Raw genomic sequence first — 16,296 nt, 5'->3', positions numbered from 1 at the left:
AAGCGTTCCAGAAAAGTTAAGTAACTTGTCTAATAATAGACGGTATGTGAATGGACAAATGGAGTCTCAAACCCAGATCCATCTGCTTTATAGACACATCCTTTCAAAACTATTATGCCACCTCTACTTGCAAAATTCTCCTGATCATGTACTGAGGGAGACAAAAAAGCGGACCATATTCCAAAAATATTTAAATATGACATAACTATTCAGAGGCTGCATGCAATATGGAGAAACCCCTTTCCTGCCCCTGGCAGCACGCTGTGCCCTCCCAGGGCATGAGATCTGATTTTACCTCGTAAACATAAACGCAGGTATTAGTCCTGGAAATACAATTACCCATCTCAAGTATTTGACTCAAGGACTTGGTTCATCCTCTGATTCTATAGCTTGCTGATGGGCTATAAGAAATAAGCATTGTTATGTGACCTTCAAAACATGACATATGAGTAGCAAAATAAATGATTCATTTAATGGGTTTAGATATAGAGGGCCTTCCCCTGCTTCAGCACTGAGGTCTTATTTATGGCCTGGTCTTAACTGAGTTTCTTTGTGTGTAAGCTTTGAAAAACCATTATGGTCAAAACCTTTCACAGGATTTATTAGAATGCTTTGAAAATTTTTGTGTAGAGAACAGAAGCAGTCAAACTATTATGTCTGTTGCATAAATGCAAAAAAAAATCCCCTTAAACTTCTGAATGTTTGACACTGTGGAAATAATAAGAATGGAAAATAATCTCTACTTAATCAGGTTTAAAAATATGCTTATCTAGGGTTTTATGAGTCCTGTACATACTTTTTATCCAATGGATTACTCAATAAACATGTACTGAGCATCTTTATATACAATGTCACTATGCTCAGGATTTTTAAACATATGAGATACACATTTGATCTTCCCAAAGGCAAGTGTAAAGAATATTATATAACATATGTCCTACCTGCCCCTAGTACAAAAGATGATGTAATAAATTAAAGAACTGTAGCATCAAGAGAAGGGATAATGGGAGAAGCAAGCCCCATACCTCCTTATCGTCCTCAGGAAAAATTAGTGATTTCCAGAAACATAATGGAATTGCCAAATATAAAATTAACTATATAGTCAGGTGCTTCCTATTATTGTTGTGTTGCTGTTGCTGCTGTTGTTTTCTTCCAGGTAGTTTTAGAGACTTCCCATGTCGGTATTTTATCCATGTCTCCCTCTCATCTGTATCTCTAGCTCATTGTGTTTCACTCTCCTCTTTCGTCACCTGGATCAGAAATTAAAGAGATTAAAGAGAAACCCAGAAGGGTGTGAAATACCTGTGTTCCAGCTTAAGACCAAAGACAATGGCACATATGCCTCTTCCAAATATTTTAGTCTCCCTTTGGGTAATAGGGGCATGAAAATTCACAAAATATCAGGTAGAAATGTTTTGGGAATCTGAGACAAAATCATAGCACTGACCAAACTAGTTGGATGTTGGTTTAAATTCTGATCCCACAGACGATAAGCTTCTTTCCTGCAAAGCCTTCAAAAATTCCCACCAGCTTTTCACCAATAAGAAGAAAAGACACACTAGGCTCAGGCAAAGGAAGGAAAGAAGAGAGGAAGGAAGGAAGGAAGGAAGGAAGGAAGGAAGGAAGGAGTGGAGGGAGGGGAAGGCGGACAGGGAGGAAGAGAGAGAGGGAGAAAGGTAGCATTGCATGTTTCTTCTCATAGTTAAAAAGGAAATATTGAACCATCTTGGTTTAAAAACTAGGCTTTCAAGGGGCACCTGGGTGGCTCAGTTGGTTGAGCGTCCGACTTCAGCTGAGGTCGTAATCTCACACTCCGTGAGTTCGAGCCCTGTTTCGGGCTCTGTGCTGACAGCTCAGAGCCTGGAGCCCACTGCAGATTCTGTGTCTCCCCCTCTCTCTGCCCCTCCCCTGCTCATGCTCTGTCTCTCTCTGTCTCAAAAATAAATAGAAACATCAAATTTTTTTTTAAATTAGGCTTTCAAGTTAGAAATGGACATAGTATGGTAACAGAAAGGATACAGAAATGGAGATAGTAATAACTAACATTTATTAAGCACTTATGATGTACCAGGAACCATTCCAAGCTCTTCATTTTTTAACTCATTAACTCCTCATGACAATCCTGAAAGGTGATACTATAACCGTGGCCACTTTAAACATGAGGGAAATGAGGCAAAGATTGCCGAAGTAAAATGTCTAGTCACATCATATGCTTATAAGTAACGAAAGTGAAATTCAAACCCAGGCAGACTGTCTCCAGACCCCTCACTCTGAACCACCATGCTGTTTTATACAAGGCAATGAAACTATGGAAAGTTTTGGAAATAAAACAACAAAACTATAGAAAAACGTATCTAAGATGAAAAATAAGCATCCCAAATGTAGCTGTCTTTACCACGTTACCTGGCTACTTCAATTATTGAGGGGTGCCATGACTACTGAGTTTGGAATGAGGTGAGAATCGTGTCAATGGAAATGGTCTAATTATAGATAGGAAAAGTGAGGCTGAAGAAATCAGGTGATTCCTCCAAATCTGTATAGGTAGGATTAGAACCTGGATACTTTAAACTCTTGGACCTATATGCTTTCTATATTGCCACACTAACTTACACAGCTGATTTTAAGGCCTCCTCCTCTGCTCCATTCTCCTACCATCTCCCAGCCACATGGCCTGTCATCACACATCAACACGCGCACCACAAGGCAAAGACAGAATCTTAGAACCTCAGAGGAGTAATGTCCTTAGATATGACCCAGAAAATACTTTGTTATCCAGACTTGTTTCATATAGATGACAGGACCAAGGCCTAGGAAAACAAAACATTTGTCACAAACTCATATTTATATGGTAGCTAATTGGGAGCTAACTTCTTCCACTTCCTACCACAGTTTCTTTCCAATATAATACATCATCCTGGATATTCACTTTTACATGTATTAAACCATTCATCACCAATGACATGTGTTGGATCATATGTGGATAATCCCCCACCTTAAATTTTCACATTGAATGCCCAAAAAGACTCATGAGAAACACATTATGCTTATTTTTTTCTAATTTAGGATCATTAGAATCCCAGATCTAATCACTCCAAACTCAGTGCTATCTCTAACCTGCCATGGCTGTCTCTCCACTCTTTAGCACTACAAGTATTCTCGATCAGATTTACTGGCTCCAGATTTAAGACCATTCAATATTTGTTAGCTACCAACCACACAGCAGTGACATGTACCTCAGGATTTATACCACATTTTCTAAACATGCATTGAGTACCTGCTGTGTAGCTGGGATACTATATATATGTACACATGCATGTGTATATATACTTATACATACATATATACATGTATGTATATGGACATGAACATATAGAAAGAGATGTATACCTATATAATAATTTAAAAATACAAATATATATCTTTATATGCCCATATCATGTCATATGGTCCCTTAATTTAAAACAGCTACACAAAATTAATATGTAAAAAGCCTTAATCTGAAATAGCTGACATAAAATATTTATGACGATGAGAATCGACGGATTTGTCCAACTCAATCATCTTTTATATACCCCAAAGTTTTGCTTACTTGAACTACAATTACTACAATCAATTTCTTATCTTGCTTTTATTTATTATTCAAGACCAAAAGACAATGAAATTCAATTGGTTTCCCTATGAGCTTTAAAAAGCAAGAAAAGGCCAGAAAGTACAGCAGCAAGTTGCTGCAGACCTCAAAACTAGAAGGAGAGAAGGCTGAAAACTTCACCAAAAGACGCCACTGCAGAAGAGATTGAAGCGGGGTATAAGGCAGGCAGGAGAGCCCAGAAGGAACCTCCCTGAATTTCAAGGAAACTAATTAAGACACTAATATTCCAGAAAAAGATAATCAGCTACCAATAAAGAAAGCAAACAAACCCAAACCAACCAAAGACGTGTCAAGCATGGGCCTATTTCAGCATCATTTGGCTCTATCCTTGAAATAATAAAAGTTGATTGTTTTACACATAAGAGAGTTGGACATACTCCTGGCTGTAAATACACGCTTGATAAGCATCCTTCTCTGTGTTCCTTGAATGGTGCTTGGAAAAAAAAAAAAAAGGTCATTTTCTTTCACCTCTATGACCAAAATGTCTATGGTATTCTGTGCTACTCTTATTATTGTACACAAGCATTACAGAGCCCTTAATATAAACCCAGTATCATGCCAGATGGTTTGTAAGCATTATCACATTCAATCCTGACAGAAGTTCTGTGGGGGGCGTCCTATTAGGATCTCGATTTTAGAAATAAGAGGAATAGAGTTTAAACAACTTTCTTCACCACTTTCACAACTGACTAGTGTCAAATGAGGTCATAAACCAAGGTCTATTTCATACTAAGAGCAGTCCCTTTAACCACCAGACACAATGCCTAAAGAAATCTGTATCCAAAAAAGAAGCTTACAAATGCAGATTTCAATTAAACATGCAAAATAAAGAAAGCTGCCATAAAAGACAACTTTTAGCATTTTTGAAGATACTCTATGTTCTGCCTCTGCTCAGAGTTTCAAGGAAGACAGAAGGCCTTCATCCCTTCTCAGCCACTAGACTATTTATTGACTTTGCCCTTAAACTTGGTAGTTGTACCTACTACTCAAAGCACCAAGTTTGACCCTTGGAGGATTATAAAAGAAAAACTGACCAAAAATAATCTCCACTCTGGCAGCATTAAAGGGACCCAATTTAAGTGGATTGAGATGTCAAAATTCATCATTACAATTTACCTCAGAAAAGGCCTTAAATGTCAATTTACCTTTGCAGTGAGAGTACCTTGGAGCAAAAACTGAGAACATATCCCAGTATAATAACCTCCCTTAGCCAAGAGCACCTCTGAACCACTGCTAACGTCTTCTCATTTCACAGACACTAAAAAGCAGAATTAATTCTGCAGTCAGTGAGCACGCTGTCCCCCTTTCTGAAGATACTCCTCCTGTATCGGTTTGCTAGGGCACCATAACAAAGTGCTACAAACTGGGGTGGCTCCAGCAATGCAAGTTTATTTTCTCATGATCCTGGAGGCAAGAAGTCTGATAGCAAGGTGTTGGCAAGGTTAGTTTCTTCTAAGGCCTTTTTTCTTTGGCTTGTTGATGATCGTCTCCCCGCTGTGTCCTTATATGGTCTTTCTTCTGAGTGTGTTTGTAATCTAATCTCCTTTTTAAAATAAGGTCATATATAATTAGGGTCCATCTGTATGATTTCATTTCACTTTAATCATCTCCTCAAAGTTTCTATCTCCAAATGCCATCCTATTCTCAAGTGCTAGGGTTAAGACTTCAACACATGAGTCTTGTGAAGTATGAGACTCAGCCCGCAACACAGCCCAACTGAAATGATCCCCATTTGGTATTGCTCTATCCCTGTGCCTCCAAAAATTTCAGTTCTTATTCAACAGTCCATTCTTGCCATTCACCAGTCCTTCTTCCTAAATTCTAAATCCAATCTCTCCCCAGAATATAGCAATGAAGCCCAGTGCTGTCTTTTATTCCCAGAGTACAGGGGTTGATCCAACGACTAGCACGTGCCCCAAGCAATAAAATACAATGCAATATAATTTTCCCTGGTAGAACAAAGCCTCTTTCTCTTGGCTCTTGAAGATAAATCTAGAATGATGTAACCCAGGGGGCTGGTAGAAATCATTTTGCAACCAAGAGGGACGGCTCTGAGCATAAGTCAAATAAAGTTAGACAACAGAGTGGACCTGAAAGACTGAGAAAAGATGGTGTTGGTGACATTTTTGAGGTTCTGGATCAAACTCTGTCTGAAGTTAAAATTATACCCAATCTTTCCCATCACAATAATTTCCATTTTGCTTTAGCCTTTTGGAGTCTGGCTACCTTTAATTCTATCTGAAACGACAGTTTCATATAGATGAAAGGGAGTAGTAGAGCTCAGGAGCAGGCTGTGAGAATAAATTAGGAAAGTTTCCTTTTGCTTTCATCTGTTCACCCTGTGTAGATATGGTGTTTGTGTTAAGTTTCTAAAAGTCAAGATCACTTACTTCATTAGTTCAACAAATGTCTATAAAATGCCTAATAGAATCAGGTATTGTATCATAGCATACATTCTCAACAGGGGTGTTATTGCCTCAAAAGGGACAAAAATTGCTTCTTCTAGGGGTAAAGAAAATCTTAGTCTTTTTTTAAAGTGTAAAACACAGATATACATACAGTGTATAAACAGAGTATATTGGTGTTATTATAATTTCACAGGGGATGGGGACAATTAGGAGGGAAATCTGTCCCAAAAGGCTCTAACAAAGGCAATAATTAAAAAAAAAGAAAAAGGTTGAGAAACACTTTGCTAAAGGAAATCTGGAGTGCAGATATAAATGTGAATGCAGCAGGCACTGTGATAAAGATATAGACAAGGTACAATAAGGACTGAAAGGGAAAGCATTTTTAATCCTACTGGGATGGGACTGAATGAAGAGTCAAAATAGTAATGTAGAAAATGATACTTTATCTTATTCTGAAAGCTAAGAAATCAAGAAGAAAAAGCACATCCTAGTCTGAGAGGCCAATGTAAGCAAAAGCATGAAAGTACAAAACGGTGTAGCTCAGTACCACTGAAGTTCAGGCAATAAAAGAAAAAGCAGGCAATGAAGGAGGCTTGGCATATCAGGTAGGAATATTTTATCAATAGTGGATTAAATGCATAAAGTATTTTGCTTCTCTCCTAAAAAAAATTCTAGAGGCAGGAAGCTTTCAGCTTCAGTTCAGTAGCTCAAAGCTGTCACAGTTGGCATTTCTGAAACGCTATTTGCCTTTTCCTCTGTGTTTGTCATTTCATCCACTCTAGGCAACTGGGGCAATTCCAGACACTCATGTTTCAGATAGGAAAATGGAGAAATTGCATTTATTGTATACATCAATCAACTTTTATCAGGAAAGGAAAAGCTTTCCCAGAATTACATCTCCATCCCTGCCCATTTGCTCATTGGACTGATTTGGGTCACTCAGCCATCGCCAGTCACAAAGGAGACTAACAAAACAGAATGGTCATAACTTGTTCAGACGAAGTATTCCAACACCTCGAGACAGGCATGTTGCTGCTGCAAATTTAATCTCAGTACTGTTGGAAAGAAATACGTGGGGAATAGTTTTAGGCTAAGAAAGAAGTGATCAAAGATCAAATTGTTATTTAGTTCTCTGTAGCTAAGACTAGACATAGAATAAAATTTCAATGTTCTTCAGAAATTATTATTAGAGAGATGACAAAATTATTGGTGATTTTTATATTCATCTTCATATTTCCAAATTATCAATAGTGAATACACATTAGTCATATAATCAAGAAAAAACCCAAACATTATAATATTTTGAAAGAAACTATTCCCAATAAAAATATTGCCTGGGTAAGAGAACTAGATCATTTTAGGAGCTAAGCTGGTAGAAAAATTAAGTATAGTATATAACACATAGAAAATATGGAAGAAAATTAGTGAGGTCCAAGAGGAGAAAAATATTAAGTGGTTTTCTGAAGCCAACACATACCAGTATTTGAGAGCTGATTGCTAATTTTTTGTTTTGGAACTTTGCAAAGTTGTGTGTAAAGCACAGCGATTATTAAAAATTAAATTATATAAACTTACAGTTAAAGGCAACAAATATTCAAAATAATTACTTCCTAATTATCTTACTGTATTGGACTATCATCTATGCTCTTGAGGTTGTCTATTGCATTTGTATGTTGAAAACACTACATAAATGTATGCTAATAAGTATCTCTTCCCAATTCCATGCTCGGGGAGATCAAATCACAGCTTGATATAGTTACAGCAGGAGGATCTACATCATGAAGATTGGCAAATGCTACAAATCAGAGTTTGATTTATTATTTATTGTTTTGTTAATTATCTATATTTAAATGATGGAAAATATTATTAATAAAAATTAAACTTGAATTTTGTCTTATCTATAAACTATATACTGTAAGTAGCACAAAAATCTAAGGAGGTATTTTTCCATCAGCATGATCACAATAACCACCATCTACCCTCTTAAAACCTCCTCCCATCTCTTCTCTTTAAAAGAAAATATCAAGATTTCTGGATTCCTAAGAAACTGAACTTGCAACTATCATACGACCCAGCAAATGTACTCCTGAATATTTATCCCAGAAAGGATAAAACAACAACAACAACAACAACAACAACAACAACAACAACTTATGTTCACATAAAAACCTATACATGATAGTTTATAACAGCTTTATTTGTAACAGCCCCATAGCAGAAAAAACCCTGGCACCCTTCAATGGGTGACTGGTTGAACAAACTGTAATACATCCGTACTATGGAATATTATTTAGCAATAAAGTTGAAGCAATTATTGATACATGCAACAATCTGGATGAATCTCCAGAGAATTATGCTGAGTATAAAAAGCCAATACCAAGAGATACTGGTACCAATGGGATACTGTATAATCCCATTTACATAAATGTCTTAAAATGTCAACAGATTAGTGGTTGCCAGGGGTTAAGAAGTGGGCAGGGATGGCAGAAAGTGGGTATGACTATAAAAAAACAATATTAAGTTTCTTTACACTGATGGAAGTGTTCTATATCAATACCCATATCCTGCTTATGACACTGTACTATAGATTATAAGATATTATTATTGACAGAAACTGGATAAAAGATACATGGCATCTCCATATCATTACTTATGACAGCATGTGAATCTACAATTATTCCAACACACAAAGTTTAACTAAAAAATAGAAAAAAGGTCCCAATAGTCTATCTATTGCACAATAACAAATAAAGTTATTGCAAGTTGAAAAAAATTAAGCTTTCTTAATTCTCCCTCCTTTCTTTCTGTCTACTCTTCTCACTTCTCTCTTCTTTTCTCATTGCACATTTTCCTCTTTGATTACATCATCTGTTCTCACATATTCAATTACCATTTACATAATAAAGTTCCCCAAACATGTTCTCTCTTTTCTCTTGAAAATGTAAACTCAACTACTGACTGGCCATACCCCTTGAATATCATATAGGCATTACAAAGTAAGCATTTCTAAAATTTAATGCAAAAGCAATTCAATGGAAAAAGGCTAATCTTTGCCAAAAACTGTGCTTAAGCAACTGGATATTCACATACAAGAAAAAGGAGAAGGAAGGGAAGAAGGCAAGGGAAGGGAAGGGAATCTCCAAACCTCTTACTTCATGCAAAAATTAACTCAAATGAATTTGAGTTAAACATAGTATCTAAAACTGCAAAGATTCTAGATAAGAACATAAGCAAATATCTTTGTTGCTTTGTATTAAACAAAGATTTCTAAGATACAGCATCAAACACATGGTCCAAAAAGAAAAAATGACCAAGTGGTATTCATCAAAATTAAAAGCTCCTACTGTACAAAACACACTGGTAAGAGAATAAAATAATAAGTGCTGGAAGCCGAGCTACCCAGCCTGAGTGGCAGGGCCCGGGCTGTGGACGGACTGGTGACTGCAGGGTGGCCCGCCGACAGTGAAGCTTCTTGTCCTCCCGCTTTTAGGTAATTTGGCCTTAAAAGTACCTGGGGTGTTGTCTGTTGGGGAATTGCCCTCGGCAGGCCCCCTGGGAAAAGAACCATTAGGGAAGAATCTAAGGTTCCGCAAGCCCTTGCCATTCCCCTTGGAGACTCCTCTACTTATAGGAAGGATAGCCTCATACATTTGCCAGCAAAGAGGGCCTGTAAAGGAGAGACATATGGATTTTGAAAGCCTCACTCCGGCAACTAAGGAGTGTATCTCTGGGCACAGGTAACTTCAACCCCTAGACCCACCTGGCCCCCCGGAAGGCATTCCAGATGATGACTGAGCCTAGTCAGTTAAGCTACAGAATGGTTCGTTGGTTCCTAGGTGCATTGTCTCTCTCAGAATGTATGAGGCATGGGTTTCTAGGGCCTTTTCAGCCCCTTTCTGGCACCTCGGACCGAGGCAAACACATTGTTCTTCTGGCCTCATGTGGTTAGAAGGTCATGTCCCTGTAACTGTTCCACTTGAGGTGTTGAGAAATGGAGGGCCTTTCACGAGAACAGCAAAACAAATTGCTTTGTAGATTATAGATAAACGCAGATGCATAATGGAATAATGTAAGAAATTAATCTATAATCAAAGGGTATGCGGGAAAGTTAGGGGAAAATCACCATGTTACTTCTTAAAGGTCGTTTACACATAGGAACATTTTCAAAATTAGGTAATGTTAGAAAAACATAGATGATGTATGCTACAAGGAAATCACTAGCATATCTAATGCCACGTTTACTGCAATAAATCAGCCAGTTCAACACACTGCTGTTGTCTGTGTCCGTTTTTATTTTATTTTTTTATTTTAGCTTTTTATTTTAGTTTTTTTGTTTTTATTTTTATTTTTGTTTTGTTTTATTTTCACTTTTTCACCGACGCCGTTCATCCTTTGGGAACCCCTGGACCTGCTGGAGCTGGACTCCGGCAAATAAGGTATATATTGGGAGAAAATATTTGCAAATATATATAAATATAAATATAAATATATAAAATCTCAAAACTCAGTAAGAAATCAAACAACCCAATAAAAGGTGGTAAAAATATTTGAACAAAAACTTCATCCAAGAAGATACATGGATGACAAATAAGTTCAAGAAAAGATGCTCAACATCATTAATCATTAGAAAGATAAAAATAAAAATTACAAGAAAAATCAATATTGAAAACATTACCATACCAAGTGTTAACAAAGATGTAGACATAACAACTCTCACTTATTATTAGTGAGAATATAAAATTGTTCAACTATTTTGGGAAACAGTTTGGTAGTTTCTTTAAAAATTAAACATATCCCTATTAATATAATCTAGCCATTCGAACCCTAGGTATTTTCCCAAAAGGGGAAAAAAAACATAATTACATAAAAACTTATACACAATTGTTCCTAGCAACATCAGTGAATCTCCAATTAATGATGCTCAGTGAAAGAAGTCAACTAAGAAGAGTTAAAACTGTGTGTTTCAATTTACATAAAATTCAATAAAATGTAAACTAATCTATAGTGATAGAAAACACATTAATGGTCACCTGGGGGTATCAACACAGAGGAGATGTGTAATCCTGGAAAAGGAGGAAAGGAGAGAGGACAAAGGGGTTCAAGGAAAGGATTGCAGGTGATAGAGTTGCTCTCTACCTTGACTGTGGTAAAGACTTCACAGGTCAAAACATCAAACTGTACTCTTTAAATGTTCAATTTAATATGTCAATTAAACTTAATTTTTTAATGAAGAAAAAAATTATAAGAAAAATGTGATATGGGTAAGGGGAATTAGACAAGACTAGATTTACATTAAAGAGGACATTTTTCCCCCCTGGTATCACAGGCAGAAAAGAGAATATAGCAAACACAAGCTTTGGGGTTTTTTAGTACATAACTAATAGAGTTTTCTTCTTGTGTTTTAAATTTTCTCAGTAAAGTGTGAGGTCTAAGAGAGATCATGGAAATTATAGGAATAAGGTTGTGAGATAAACCCTATGGACAATGGATACAATGGTGGTGTTTCTTCAGGGGAATCTTCCCTGATTTCCATGCAGATGACAAGTCCCTTTTCTACAAGTTATTATATCATCTTCTACCATGCCTTCATAACATACATCACTAGATATATACTTTACATGGATCTGTGTGATTATTTGTTTTACAGCTTTCTCACTCACTAGACTAGATGACACTCTCTAGGGAAGGAAAGATTATTCTATTTTTGTGAACTTCTGTGCTCCCCCTAGCATTCTAGCAGAGGGCATGTGAGAGAGTAGGCCCTCAGAAAACACTACTGAGTGAATGATTCAGGAAATCTAGAAGGATCACTTGGCAACATGGATGGTACAGAAGAGACCAGATGCCATAATTTCCCAATGGTATCTATCTGCATGATTTTATTTTTTCAAATAGTGCTTGGTCAGAGGTATACAGGCACTGAAATGATAAACCACTGCATTGGATTACTGTTTCCCCATGGTAGTGCAGTGGGAGACTATCAGGCAAAGACACCAACATGAGATAGATGACAAATATGTTTTAACAAAGAAATCAAATTGAAGATTGAACTTTAACAACTATAATTTTATAAATACTTGAAGGAATTCAATAAAACAAGCCATTGAAAATCAGTTCCTTACAAGTGAATAATTGAATATTGAATAATTGATTTCTTCTCTTAAAGCAGTTATGTTATGAAAAAATTAGAATTGAGTCCATCTTAAACATTTAGTTTTTTTCACTCCTCATTTGCATGTAACTGTGGTAAAATTACTAATGCAATTATGCTCCTTTTAAAAGTAAAGACTTTATTTTTTAGAGCAGTTTTAGGTTCACAATAAACTTCAGAGGAAGATGCAGAAATTTTCCCAGACACCGTCTGCCCCAAAATATGTATAGCCTTTCCTATTATCAACATCATTCATCAGAATGGTAAATTTTTTACTAAGGATGTTCTCACACTGACACATCATAATCACCCAAAGTCCATCCTTCAGTTTTCACCCTTAGTATTGTATGTTCTCTGTGTTTAGAAAATGTATAATGACACATATTTATCATTACACTATTATACAGAGTATTTTCACTACCCTAAAAATCCTCTGTACTCTGCCTATTCATCTCTCCCATCCTACTCCCAACCCCAATCCCGACAACCACTGATTTAAAAAACTTTTTCTTAACCTTTATTTATTTTTGAGAGAGAGAGAGACAGAGACAGAGTGCAAGCGGGGGAGGAACAGAGAGAGAGGGAGACACAGAATCCAAAGCAGGCTCCAGGCTCCGAGCTGTCAGCACAAAGCCTGTCGTGGGGCTTGAACTCACAAACTGTGAGATCATGACCCGAGCTGAAGCCAGATGCTTAACCGACTGAGCCACCCAGGCACCCCAACAACCACTGATTTTTTACTGTCTCCATAATGTTGCCTCTTTCAGAACTTCCTATCATTGAAATCACAGTACATAACATTTCAGATCAGCCTCTTCACTTTTTTAATATACATGTAAGTTTCCTTCATGTTTCTCATGGCTTGATAGCTCATTTCTATTTAGCTCTAAATTATATTGCATTGTCTGGATGTACCACTATTTATTTATCCATTAATCTACTAAAGACATCTTGGTTGCTTTCAAGGATTGCCTATCATGAATAAACCTGCTACAAACATCTGTGTGTGGGTTTTTATGTGGACGTAAGTTTTCAGCTACTGTGGGTAAATACCAAGGAGCATGACTGCTATATCAAATGTTAAGAACATGTTCAGTTTTATAAAAGATCTCCAAACCGTCTACCAACGTGGCTGTGTCATTTTGCATTTCTCTCAGCATGGTATGAGTTCCTGTTGCTCCAGATCCTCAACAGCATTTAGTATTCTCATGGATCATATTATGGATTTGGGGCATTCTAATAGGTGTACTTGTACTTTATTGTTGTTCTAATTTGTATTTCCCTGATGACATATGATGTGGAACATCTTTCCTTTTTTTTTTTTATGTTTATTTATTTTTGAGAGAAAGAGAGAGCACAAGCAGGGGAGGAGGAGAGAGAGAGGGAGACAGAATCTGAAGTAGGCTCCAGGCTCTGAGCTGTCAGCACAGAGTCTGACGCAGGGCTCAAACTTGAACTCATGAACTGTGAGATCATGACCCGAGCCAAAGTAGGACACTTAACCAACTGAGCCACCTAGGCACCTCTGGAACATCTTTTCATATGACTTTTGTGATCCGTTTGTCTTCTTTTGTGAGGTGTCTGTTAAGGTCTTTGGCCCATTTTTGAATCAGGTTGTTTTCTTAATGTTGAGTTTTAAGACTTTTTTATATATTTTGGATAACAGTCATTTATCAGATGTGTCTTCTGCAAATATTTTCTCCCAGTCTGTAGCTTGCTTTCTTGGTCTCTTGATATTATCTTTTGCAGATAAGAAGTTTTATTTTTTTTATATTTTTAAAAGTTTATTTATTTTGGGAGAGACAGAGACAGTATGATTAGGGGAGGGGCAGAGAGAGAATCCCAAGCAGGATCTGTGCTGCCAGCAAAGAGCCCAATGTTGGGCTCAAACTCACAAAACTGCAAGATCATGACCTGAGCTGAAACCAAGAGTCAGACACTTAACTGACTGAGCCACCCAGGCACCCATAGATCAGAAGTTTTTAATTAAATCAACCTTATCAATTATTTCTTTCATGCATCGTACCTTTGGCTTTATATCCAAAAAGTCAGATCCATATCCAAGGTTATTTAGGTTTTCTCCTATATTTCAGAAGTTTTAGAGTTTTGCATTTTATACTTAGGTCTGTGGCACTTTTTAGTTAATTTTTGTGAAGGGTGTAAGATCTGTGTCTAGACTGATTTTTTGTGTGTAGATATCCTCTCGTTCCAGCATCATTTGTGGAAAAAGACATTCTTTGTTTCCGTGTATTGTCTTTGTTCTTCTGTCAGTTCCATAGTATCCATCCTCCAACTTTGTTCTTTTCTTTCAATATTGTGTTGACTATTCTGAATCTTTTGCTTCTCCATCTAAACTTTAGAATCAGTTTTTTGATATCCATAAAATAATTTCCTATGATTCTGATTGGGATTGCATTGAATTTATAAATCAAGTTGGGAAGAACTGGTATCTTTACAATATTGAGTCTTCCTATTCATGAACATGGATTATCTCTCCATTTATTTACTTCTTGTTTGACTTTATTCACCAGAGATTTGTAGCTTTCCTCATATAGATCTACATATCTGTTAGATTTATACCTAAGCATTTCCTCTTTTGACATGGTGTTCCATACATTTAACTCAAATTCAATATACTCATTGCTGGTATACAGGAAACCCATTGACTTTTGTATATTAACCTTGTATCCTGCCATATTGCTCTAATCACTTAGTAGCTCCAGGAGTTTTTTGTCAACTCTTTTGGGTTTTCTACATGGGTGATCATGTTATCTGTAAACAAAGATAGTTTTACTCCTCCCTTCCCCATATGTATACTTTTTCATTTTCTTGTCTTATCACATAAGCTAGAACTTCTAGTACAATATTGTAAAGGAGTGGTAAGAGGGGATACCCTTGTCTTGTACCTGATCTTAGTAGGATAACTTTAAGTTTCTCACTACTAAGTATTATAATAGCTATAGATTTTTTGTAAATATTCTTTATCAATTTGAGGAAGTTCCCCTCTATAGACTGCAAGTTTTTGATCATGAATGGTATTAGATTTTGTAAAATTGCTTTTTTCTGTGATCTTTTCTTTTTTATCCTATTAATGTGATGGACGCATATCTGAAATGAATCCCACTAAGTTGTGGTGTATAATTCTTTTTATACACTGTTGGATTCAATTTACTACAATTTTCTTGAGTATTTTTGCATCTATGTTCATGAGACAAATCAGTCTTTCATTTTTTCTTTTTTGTTTTGTCCGGTTTTGATATTATGGTAAGGCTGACTTCAGAGAATGAGTTAGGAAATATCCCTTCTGCTTTTATCTTCTGAAAGAGATTGTAGAGAATTGGTAAAAATTTTCCCTTAAATTTTTGGTATAATTCATTGGTGAACCTACCTAAACCTGGTGCTTTCTGTTTGGGAAGGTAATTAATTATTACTCAATTTCTTTAAAAGATATAAGCCTCTTTGAATTCTCTGTTTCTTCTTGTATGAATTTTGGAAGCTCATGTCTTTCAAGGAATGGGTCCATTTCCTCTAAGTTATTAAATTTGTTGATGTAAAGATGTTCATAGTATTCTTTTATTATCATTTTAATGACAATAGGATTTATAATGATGTCCCCTCTTTTTTTTCAGATGCTAATAATTTGCATCTTCTCTCTTTTTTTCTTAGTATGGTTAGAGGCTTATCAATTTTATCTGTTGATCTTTTCAGTAAGCTAGCTATTGGTTTCATTGATTTTCTCTATTGATTTTCTGTTTTCAATTTCATTGTTGTCTCTTATTTTTACTTTTCTTCTGCTTACTTCAATTTAATTTGCTCTTTTTTTTTTCCCAGTTTCCTAAAGTGGAAATTTAGATTTTTGATTTTAGATCCTTCCTCTTTTCTCTTTTCCTAAAGTTTATGTATTTTGAGGGGGGGCGGGGTAGAGAGAGACTCCCAAGCAGGCTCCAACTCAGTACAGAGTCCAACGCCAGGCTTGATCTCACAACTGCGAGGTCATGATGTGACCCAAAATCAAGAGTCAGCCACTCAACCAAGTGAGCCACCTAGGTGCCTCAGATCTTTCCTCTTCTCTAGTATATGCATTCAAT

The 16,296-nt window shown here is 36.4% G+C and overlaps 1 long non-coding RNA gene across 1 annotated transcript in view; it reads right to left on the bottom strand.

The window, feature by feature from the left end:
• Nucleotides 1–496: 496 nt before the first annotated feature.
• LOC125934439 (uncharacterized) overlaps nucleotides 497–16,296 on the bottom strand; it is a 419,134-nt gene continuing 403,334 nt past the window's right edge. The window contains exon 7 of the long non-coding RNA XR_007461397.1: nucleotides 497–1,250. This is a non-coding gene — a long non-coding RNA (uncharacterized LOC125934439). The remainder of the gene's footprint in view (nucleotides 1,251–16,296) is intronic.

The sequence above is a fragment of the Panthera uncia genome, chromosome D1 (genome assembly GCF_023721935.1).
Source record: "Panthera uncia isolate 11264 chromosome D1, Puncia_PCG_1.0, whole genome shotgun sequence".
NCBI lineage: Eukaryota > Metazoa > Chordata > Mammalia > Carnivora > Felidae > Panthera > Panthera uncia.
The sequence above is the reverse complement of the archived record's forward strand: the minus strand, read 5'-3'. Positions and strand labels throughout refer to the sequence as shown.